This window comes from Dromaius novaehollandiae, chromosome 6, assembly GCF_036370855.1.
Source record: "Dromaius novaehollandiae isolate bDroNov1 chromosome 6, bDroNov1.hap1, whole genome shotgun sequence".
In the NCBI taxonomy this organism is placed as follows: Eukaryota; Metazoa; Chordata; class Aves; order Casuariiformes; family Dromaiidae; genus Dromaius; species Dromaius novaehollandiae.
The window spans coordinates 42,037,076-42,048,076 of NC_088103.1; the positions used below are offsets into that span (position 1 = coordinate 42,037,076).

General features: G+C 48.9%; 1 long non-coding RNA gene across 1 annotated transcript; it reads right to left on the reverse strand.

Moving 5' to 3' along the window:
- Nucleotides 1–229: 229 nt before the first annotated feature.
- On the reverse strand, nt 230–10,903 carry LOC135328746 (uncharacterized). The gene is made up of 2 exons (XR_010389777.1): nt 4,288–10,903; nt 230–2,294 (listed from the first exon to the last, which is right to left on the reverse strand). It is a non-coding gene; the product is annotated as an uncharacterized LOC135328746 (long non-coding RNA).
- Nucleotides 10,904–11,001: the final 98 nt, after the last annotated feature.

Genomic DNA, 11,001 nt, shown 5'->3' on the forward strand with positions numbered 1-11,001 from the left:
GTGATAATGAGATTCCACTGGATATATTCCAGGAAAGCACATTCTAGGTTTTACTAACTTCATTAACCAAGAAAAGCTGGTTAATGGCTGAAAGGTGCAATGATGCACATAATCATACCAGTTGCTTTGCTGCTACAATTATATTATTAAGATGGATCTTTGAGGTACAATTTCCATGTATAATTAGTGGTTTATCCCTTCAGGAAAAAAATTCAAAAGCACCCAAAGGTTTGAACAAAATAATTCTTGGTGAAAGCACAAATGAAATCATGATCTCAGTTTCAGACTCAGAACGGGATGTGGGAGCCTACATGAGAATTTGGGAACTTAACATAGGATCTCCGGGGACTTGAAATGCCTAAGTGCAAATTGCAATCCACTTGCGCCCTCCTGCACACAGAGACATGTGCATGCAGCAGCCAGTCTCAGCAGGCACCTTGCTTTTTCAACGAAGTTCCTGAAGCATCTGTGAATCCGCTTCTCCGGATGCGTTGGACGGCCCAGGCTCAGCAGCTAGCTGTCTCCAGACGGGAAGTGGAGCACCCTTCGCCCTTCCTGCTGACGCCTTCTCCCTTGGCAGCAAAGGGCACCAGCTAAACTGCAGAGAGGGAGAGATAACATGTGGGCCAGGAGCAGGGAGCTTAACTCTTCAGGCTGGTGGTGAAGAACTTTTGTGCCAGAAGGGAGGAGTCCCGGACACACACCCCTATTTCCTGAATTGCTTTTGGTCTTTTAGCCAATGATTGTATAATGTAAATACAACACAGGCTCTCCAGGGAGCACAACCCGAGTCTCTCTTCCCAGCTGAGCGCTCTAGCCAGCAGCTTCTTGCTTGCTCTCCTTCTCCTCTCCTCAGACTGGGATGAGAAACAAATCCACACCTCCAGCAAGCCCGCCGAATGTCCTGCCCTCCCAGTGAGCAGTTCCCCACCAGCAGTGCCAGTTTCCCAGGTGCAGGGAAGAGCTCCAGACTTGGGCCATGTGGCCATGTCCAGCTGCAGCCCGGGACACACATCAGCCGTACACAGCAGTGTTGGTGCCCACCAAGGTGCAGCGAGCACGGGCAGGACCCAGCTCCGTCCCACATGCTGTCCCTCCAACCCAGGACGTGCCCTCCAGGTGCTGCGGTCTGGGGAGTGCGGGAGCCTCCGGGAGGGTTCACACAGCCACATCGAAGCAATGCGGACCGAGCCCTCACATCCCGCAGACACTTCTGCGACCTCTTCCTGAAACCAAGATGCATTTGACCCAGGAGAGAAGTTTACTTTAACAGACTGTCTGACATGCACGTTCCTTTACAGCACAGAAAGCTTCAAGAAACGACTTCTTTGGTTTTGTCTCTTTTCCCATAAGATCTGAAAAGGTCACACTCAACAGCCTGCTTTGGTCTCCTCTGGTTTAGTCGGAGGACGTACCTACTCTCCCCAAACATGCTTCTTGGGAAATCTCAGGATGGAGGTGTTGAATCTTTAGCAAAGGCCTGCTTTTCCCTAAATTTTGTGTTGAAGTTGAAGTTGAGAAGACAAAAATAAGCCACGGATATGAGAAATGTAAAACATTTGGACTGATTAAAAAATCTTTCCCCTTGTTCTCTTAACTTCAATATTCTTCAGATATTTCACTATTTTTTTGGCCAGCACAGTTTTTCAGGACAGAGACAACTTCAATTTCACATTAAGAAAACAAGCACCACCAAGCAATCAAAGCAATGAAAACCCAGAGTTTACTCCTTTTACAACAGAACAAAACAGAAAAAGAGAGCACTAGTTTTCCAGTGCAAACCTGTTTTTCAGTTGCTTTTCTCTTGCAGTTAAATCATATTTATCAGCTTGACAAAAAAAAAATGCAATGACATTTCTTTTACTAGGAATTTTTTTACAAAATTAATTAAGTTGCTGGAGGAAATATTATCATCGTCACCATGTGAAATTAACGTATCAGGAATGTATCTACTGTATTGCTTGTGTATATGACACTTCTATCGATCAGCTAATATACATGTCTTCTGCTTCATAAAATTTCACACAGTAAAAAGTCTTCAGAATCAAATCTGCGTTCTTCCCAAAGTCCTTTATACAGCTGGCTCTGCCTAGGAACTTAGCAAGAGCTTTCACTGGGCCTTCACTGGATTTAATCAGCCGGGCAGGCTCAGAAGTTCTGCTGGAGTTCTTGCAGCTATTAAAAACATGCATCACTATTTGCTTATTCAAGTCCAAAAGCGATTCAGAAACTAAAAGCAATAAATTCTCATGTAGGTATCAAGCCTTCCCAAGTATGTGCTGGGGCAGTAATTTCTGGAGAGGAGGGATAAAAAAAGGAATGTAGAGTGTCTAGCCAAAATTGCATTTGAAATGCTCTTTTCAATGAATCCAAAGACTTCTCCAAAACTGAAATCCTCTGCTTTTTCTTATACACATCAGCGTGACCTTCCAGTTCCCTGACCTTGCACAGGAGACAACAAAGTGCAGGCATGCACGCGAGTCCCTGTGAAATCCCTACCTGAACTCCTGGCCTCTTTAAGTCAGTAGGAGTTTCATCATGGATATCAACAGAACAGGATTTTACCCTGCACTGCAAGTCACCATAACATCTTTCTGTGCTTTAAAAACTCTGCAGTCTTTTGAAATCTAACAGAATCTGCCAACTTTGAGAAAAAAATGCAAATACTGTAGCAAGGCATTTAATGGTAAACGCACACTTATAGCACGTTTGCTGAACTGGGTTCTCATTTATTACCCTGGCATTAAAAGAAAGTGTGAAAGAGCATTACACGCAAACAGAGCCGACCGACACTCCAAATTTAGACGTGTGAAGCTTCCAAAATGCCAGGCCCTCTCTTGGAAACTCCAAAAGGCACGAACAGCATTAGTCTGCTGCAAACAGCTTCGGAGCCCTGCTGCTGCTGCTGCTGAGGCAGAACCTGACAGAGGCACGTGATATTAATCTGCCAGCCACAATAAACTCCCCGGCTGAATCCTGCCTCTGCTGAGAGCCTGGAGTTCAACTGTAGCATTTTAAAACTCCCAGGCCACCTCCCAGGCTGGTATCAACTGGCACAGTTGCATCAGCTGCAGTGGAGTGACACACCACAGATCAGTGAGCTTTTGGGCCCCAAAACAGCCGGGGTTGATTCAAGTCCAGTTTGACAGCAGCTTTCTTTCCCGAGCATACCATGCATACCAGTTTACTGGTTGAGAGGATTTTCTCTGAGCATGACAGGCCTCGGTGCATACAGCAGTCTAAACATGCCCCTAACGAGAGAGACAAAAAATTGAGTCTTTACACTGAAGACAGTGACGAACTAGTGTAACATTTAAAACATACAGGGAAATTACATTGCTGTATCTTTCAATTATCTTAACACAACTAACAGAAATGTACAGTTCCAATAAAACAGAGTATTGTTTCATTCATTATAACATTGTAAAATGAAAACATGTACAGTATGTATTTCAAATTCACAGTATCCTTATAAAATGTAGATAGATACATCATTTTTCAGTTTCAAACTGAACCAGATTTGTTTTAAGAGGGAAACCTCATTCTTCACTTAAAAACTGGCATGCTTGTAGCATGTTACACTTCTCTGACATATAATTCAAAATGCATAAACACAAATTATTCTTAAACAAAGAGCCCTTTCAGTTTTCATAAAAATCAAACAATTTTCTTTTAAACAATATATATGAATTTCTATGCTACTTTCATGTTTTTCTCCTTGAGATACTAATGTGAGTTACTATATCCTCAGGAAAAATATGCTTCTGCTGATAAATATTTGATTCATGGGTTGCTTTTGTGTTCTGCAATAGTTTAGATGGCCACATCAAAACTCTGGCTAGTCTTTTAAGGCTTATACATTCTTCTTTAAATTCAATGCATTTGAAAGAGATGAGAAAAGAGCTGATAGTGTCTACTGTTTATCAGCCACTATATTTAGAGTGGATACATGATTGATTATAGAAAGATTTTTGTAATGAATTTATGTTTTTGTGAAGAGCTACTATTTCCAGCACTTTCAGTGATGCTTTGAATTTGAAGATCAAAAAAGCTCTGTTTCTAGAAAGCATTTTGCCTTTGCCTCCTGAAAATTAGTTTAGGTTTAGCTGACAAACTTTTCGTGGGGCGAGAGAAAAATCAGCTTCCCTCCACTCTGTCCTGGGGACCTCCAGACCATGAACAAGTGCATTGCCTTCCTGCTTGCTGCCATGGGGAGTGCCAGGAAGAGCCAGCCTCTACAGGCCTGGCAGAAAACAAAAATAGGGAAAAAAACATCTCTCTTCTCACCTCTCATCCTCTCCTTGACTCATCCAGAAGCCCGTTTTTTGTAATGGAGATCTCAGGTTACTGAAGAAAGGGAAATAGGGAGAGAAGTGCCAGTCCTGGAGAGGACTCAGCATGTCACCTCGAGAGCCTCAGCACGTGCCCGCATGCGTGCCCAGCCCTGTGGCCACAGCCAGGCTGATGCTACCAGCCCGCAGTCCAGGCTCTGCTGGAGGCTCAGGTGCAAACAACAGGATGCAGAAGCTGTTACTGTTGGAGACAGAACGATCTGCTTGAAACAGGGAAAAGGATGTCATTTTGTTGGAGAGTCAAACACCTGACAGCCAAGCAGAGTCATATTTAGGTTGCCTGTGTAACGTCTGCTATGATGTGCACGTTGTTTATGTGATCACGTACTAGCTGTGTTTGCCATCCTATTCAATGCACAGCTCGGATAGTACCCAGGCTATGAACTAGCTCTTCAATGTTTTACTCCAGGACTTCGAGCTGGCGGCACTTGTCAGAGCCTGCATTTAACCAGGATTATTCATTCCTGTGTGATTCTGTATAGAGCTGATCTAGGATCACAGCGCCAGCTCTTGCAGCCTCACACCTGGCCCAACCCTGCCGTCCCAGAGCAATGAAGAGGCGCCCAGTGAGCACTGCCCTTCCTGAGCACCGAGGGGCTGCCAGGAGCGAGTCAGTGCTCAGCGAGCACCCGCGGAGCCGGCCCGGGGTGGAGGCAAAGCAACTGCCCCGAGGAAAAGCCCGCTCCTCCCTGCCACCGCAGCAAGCTTCTCCAGTGAGGTTAAGTCACACCAGATGTGCTAGCCGGTGGCCACGGGGGGGGTGGGGGGGTGGGGGGGTCCCCTCATCTTTCTGGCTTGATCTGACCTGGAGAAGTGCAGTCACAGAGAGCCGGGGAGGTGCCGGGTTCTTGGGACCGACCGCAGCTCTAATCCTGCTTCACTAGGGACCTGCCACTGCCTCCTCTGGTTTCACACCCGCAAAAGGGGGGATAACACTGTTCTGCACGGCCCCACCGGGGAGGAAAGCCCAGCCATGTTAATGAAGGTATATGCCACACTTGAATGTCCAGGAAAATAAGGGCTTGGCATCTATGGCAGCTATAGCATGAGAAAATATTTGATGGTGCAACTAAAGACAGCATCATATTGCATGTACACAATGGGGCTAATTAAGACTGCACGAGCAAACTAAATTTTGGCTGCTTCTTTCAGGTGCTTGGCTTTGCTGCAGAGATGACAAATCAAATGGAAGTGCAAGTTTCTTTATTTCTTCACCAGGGAATGATGTATTATTGGAAGCACCTTTTTTTCCCCCCCTCAGCTCTTTACATTTGTCTCCTTGCAAAGAGGCAGAGCAACAGTTGTTAGAGAGCTGGCTACTGCTGTGTGTTTCCCTGTGTTTTCAATGGCTGAATCAAATTAAGACAGCTAAAAATACATGATGTTCTTCCCCAGCTCTGTTCGCTTGTACAAACATTTGCTGCCGTTGCCAGAGAACTGTTACGTAATTCCAAAAAGGCTGAAGAAGATGGATCCAAACAGTCATTCCTGCCTTCAAAGTGGTGCGTGAAAGATGTGGTTTATGTTATGAAAACGTTTATGATTCCCTGGTACAGAAATACCTAACATGCTTGGTTATACAGAAATAACACACTGGGCTCAGCATGAATCAGGGGAAAAGGTGAGACTGCCACTGTCTCCTTTACTGTAAAACAGATTTCAGTCTCCTTCAAGCATCAGCTGTTCCCACACAACAGAAACAAAAGCACATCTTCAAAGAAAGATTTCCAAAACCGAAGCTGTATTTCATGGCTAGTTTTTACTTCCCTAATCTTCTGCCTGAGTAACAGTACAGGGCAGGCCAGGCCCAGTAAAAAGGGCTAGAGTCAATTTATAGCATTTCTTACTGAAGCCTCAACACCAGGTCACTCCTTCCTTGCCGCCGGTGCCTGGGAGCTGCGGCACTCGGCGGCACGCGTGTGCTGCACAACCCCATCCCTCTGCACGCAGCCAGCCCAGGGCTCCTCCACCCTCCCAGCAAAAGGAAAAGCTGAGGAGAGCAGCTAGCCCATCGGGGCAATAACAGCCCAGCTGGAGCCTCTGAGCTGACGCTTTGCTTTCGTGACTCTTCTATGCTTGCATTTTGCGTAACAACCTAACCTGCCCGTGTCAGTCCCACCAGCTGCTTTCAGTCTCTGAAGCAGACGAATAACTCTGTACTATAAACTTCAGGCTTTCCAAACAAAAGCATCATCTGTTGAGCCAAAAGCTTTAGATAGGGACACTGAACACTAGTCTAGGAGTCCAACCAGCACAGGGCATATCTTTCCTGCGTCAGCGGACACCCAATGTATTTTTGGTGTTGTCAGAAACAAACCACTTCTGGATATTCCAGGGGAAAAAAAATCATCTAAAAGTGAAGCTAATATTTGAAAAGCCCCTTTTGAGAACTTTCCTGGGGGAGCTTGTCAATACCTCTCATGTTAAATAAAAGTCACTTTGTTATCCACAGGGGTTTTAAAGAAAAACTTGAACATATCAAAGCTGCCAGGATTGCGAGCTTCATAACGTGCACAATACATTGACACACAGAGACACTAAATCCTCCGCAGCCCAAAGGGAACTAACAGCTCCCTGGAGTAAGCTTTGTTCCTAATGTCTCTCTCCAATGAACTCCTGATCTCTCTCTGAACTTGACAGTTGTCCTGCATACACTTAAAAACCCGTGTTTAAATCTTTCTGTCGTCCTAGCTAAAGGACTTGTTAGATCATGTTTCCTTTAACATGAAGTCTTTCCTCCAGCACCTCCCTGGCCTGTTACTGATGTGTGCGAGAGAGTGGCACCATTTTGCTTCGGCCCTGCAGGTTTCAAAGGCTTTCTGGACAGTCAGTAATACCCAGGGACACCTCACCCGCAGCATGCAGGGAAGCACTGCCTAAACGGGCCTCTCGCCATGGCACTGGGAGGTGGCATTCAACCCTCGCACACGGCTGGGGGAGTCCGCACGACGCCGTGCCAACCCAGGGGAGCAGGGTGGCACCACGTGCTGGTTTCTACGGCTGCTGCTCCATGGCTCAGCCGTTGCATTCGATGCAAGGAAAGGCTCCATCCTGTGAGCCCGTACACCCACACTGTGCCACCGCCCGGGTGCAGGGGCTGGTCTCCCTCTGCCCCGGGCGCCAGCCAGCACGGGCACTGCACACCACTGCGCCCCACGCCTGGGCTCTGCTCCCGACACAGCCCACTCGGAAGGGACCTGGGCAGGCCAGGGCCAGGCTTGACAAACTCCTGCAGCCAGCGGAAGCCCCGCTACTGACCTTCAAGTGTGGATGACTCATTCCTGCCTTTCTGTGCTCAGAGCTGCTTCAACCTGTGACACAGTTTCTCACGGCTCGGAGGGACTGCAGCAAACTTTCCCCTTCGCTGGGCAGAGTTTGGCCCCTGGTGTTGAATTCACAGTGCCAACAGCTATTTGTCATTTCCACTACAGCCTCCAATTTTCCAGGGTTGCTGTGCGGAATGACCACTAAATCTTGCATGAGACAAGGCACCAAGACAGCTGTGGTCTTACACTATCGAAGTCCTTACACTGCTTGGTAGAGGGGTAGTTTGGGATAGACTCAGAAATAGCCCCAGGCGCTGGTGGGAAAGCAGGCATGGAGAGCAAAGCATTATTTTTAAGACAGTTCTCAACATTTCTCTGCCCTTAAGTATGTATCAGTTTTTCATTTTCGAAGAACACCAAAATACCAATGATGGAGGAGGAGGTATTCCCTTCCAAGATCCAGCTATCTCCTCACCAGCTATTCTTGACAATATATTTGTTTATTGTTTGAAACTGTCCAACAAAACAGAGTTTCACTACGATATTGATCTGTCCTGATGTCAGTAGAGGTGTAGAGGTGTTTCCTGCTCCTGCACCAGTGCTGTAACATGCCACCCAACAAGTGGGCGCCAGGTCAGTAGGGAGCCTGCAGACATCTGAGAGCTTGGCAGATACCCAGTCTCTGGGGAGGAAGTCCTCGCAGTGCAAGTTTTGCTCCACATAGGGCACATGATGGGTTTTTTGCAAATGTCTGGACAGGGGAAGGAGCAAAGTAACTTTTGCAACGCATCTTGTATATTTACATTGTCAATGTGTACTAGGTCTACCAGAACAGTCAGTGAAATAAAGGGTACCATTACTGCCATGCTAGTAATAGCTATCTATCCCTGCACAATATTTTTCTATTTTCTAAGATGTTTTTCATGTCGCCCTGTGTTCTTCATCGCACTCCTGAACTGGCAGTGAGGGGAACAGGACCATGTTCCTCTTTGCCTCTGCTACTTCAACTGCTACAGCTTAAAGTGATTTGAAATTATTCACTCTCCAGGACTCCCTTTTAGAAAGGTCTAGAGAAGAAGATGAGCAACAACAATTTCCCCAGGACATGATGCTCAAACATTTTGACTGATCTCCCTGTACTGTTTCACCCATTTGCTACCTCTTCTCCATTGACTCCAGCACGACTTGCAAGCGCTCACCCCTCTGGAAAATCAGGCCATCCATCTGTGTTCAGAGAGGCAGTATCTCTGTGACTCACTGGACAGGCCCTGAAAAGCTCCTCTGAAGAGACGGAAAGCTTGTAATGTAACTACGTCTCAGAGAAGAGCTCTAAGGCCAAGCCTGATGCTACACAACTGTGAAATGTCTCTGTGGTCAGCTGGTGCAGCACCATGTCCAACCATGAGTACGGCTCCAGCACTTGGTGTATAACTACTAGAGATGGTCTAAAATGGGACTTCTTTTGCAAATGTTTTCATTACTAACACGAGCCCTGTCTTTCATCCGCTGCATTCACACTCTGAAATGTTTCCAGCCAGCTCTGTTCCCTGTAGCCAACCACACTGCTCTTTGCTACTCAATACACCCACTTCCCAGCCACTTAACACAGCTGGAGAGGTGTATAAGGGCCTTGCAGTGCAGGAAAATCAGTCCCTCAGGAGGTATTTCTGATATCTGAGTTTATGAAATCTGCCAATTTCAGCTGCAGACAAACCACACACTGACGCTGATTTACCTGCCGGGGGAGCGCCTGTCAGCCCCACAGATCAGGGCTGTGCACTGGGGAGACAGATTTACTACTGACAGGAAACTCCACCCACTTTGCTCAGCCCAGCTGCTCTTACCCTGGGCTGCAAATTAATAGGATTTTTAATTGCGGCTGCATTTTTAACCCTTCTTGCCCAAAAGGAAGAGTATGCATGTAATGCTTCCCAAAGGACAATATTTCTGGGGGCCAGACCAGCTGTGAACTGTCAGAGGCAGTAAAGGGACTTGTGTCTCCCTACCGCCGCCGCACGCCCAGCAGCCCAGCGGCCACTCTGCAAGCACAGGTCGGAGAGGGGACGCAGGCAGAGCTCGGCCAGCGAAGCCTGGGCTCAGGAGGCTCACCAGGCGGGTGCTGCGGGACGCCCCTGCCGGTCCCGCTGTCCGGGATTTCTCACACCAGTGTCCTCCATGTGCACAGCCACCTCACGCAGCGCAGTCACAGCTGTAATGTAGGCCAGCCCCATCCCATTTGTTTGTAGGGTTGAACCTGCCAGACCAGTTTCACATGCGCTTCCGCAGCGCTTGACCATGCCTCCTCTGAGACCTGATCCAAAACTTCCTGTCACTTGTTAAGAGCGGTCCGAAGAAGAACTAATCCCTGCCCCACACATACCAGCACCTATGGGAAGGCATCTGTTGCGCTTACCAAGCTTAACAGGTACTGATCACCTTCCAGTGCAGGGGACCTATGTTACCAGGCTTGTTTTATCCTTACCTCACTCTCCTGAAGATGGGGAAGAAGCTCTGACGCCGCAAGCACTTGTGCTTTGCCCGCTGCGAGCTGTGCTGCTCCCGCCAGGGCTCTCCGGGACGAGGCGCCGCAGCTGGCTCTCGGGAGCCGCCACGGCCTGCCCTCCCGGCAGACCGCCGCTCTCCACCCTTTGCCAGGACCTAAGCTGACACGGGCCGTTTGGGGAACTAAAGCCAATACTCTGCAGGCAGTAAGGCACCTAGCTCTCAAACCACCACTACCAACCTGCCTAAAGGGAAGAGCCCCGCTGTGGAATACTTAGACGCTACGGCAATTCATTCACTTCTAAGAACAACGCATTTCCCTCGCTTCGACTGGTTCGTCTGAGGATGGCTAAAAACCAGCCCGAGGTCAACGCTGCAAGCGCTCTCTCCCCACAGCAGGCCAGCTATCGCTAGCAGGCAGCCAAGAAGCGGCCAAATGCAACTACAAACTGCACCTGCAGACCCATTTTGCAGTTTTCATGGCCAGCCTGGCTCCCAGCTCGCCCAAACGTGCCACGAGCCGAGCTGGGCGCTGCGGGCACAGAAGTCTCCTGCCGCGACCGCTACCGCCAGCGTACCTGCGGGCCGGCAAACTTTGCACGGCTCCTGACTGCCTTCCAGGGGCCGACTGCAACGCGGGCGCCGGCCCCGCGCCTCCCGAGCGGCTGGGGTGTAAACACGGGCCCGGGCCGCTCGTCTCTAGCGGGGCCCCGGCCGCCCCGCTCCCATCGCTCCGCCGGCCCCCGCCCCGGCCGCCACCTGCGCCGCGCCCCCTCTCCGCCGGCCACCGAACGAGCCCTCCGCCCGGGCCCGGGCCCGCCCCGCCCCGCCCTCGGCCCGCCAGCCAACGAGCGGAAGGGGGCTCCGGCTGACGGCCAATG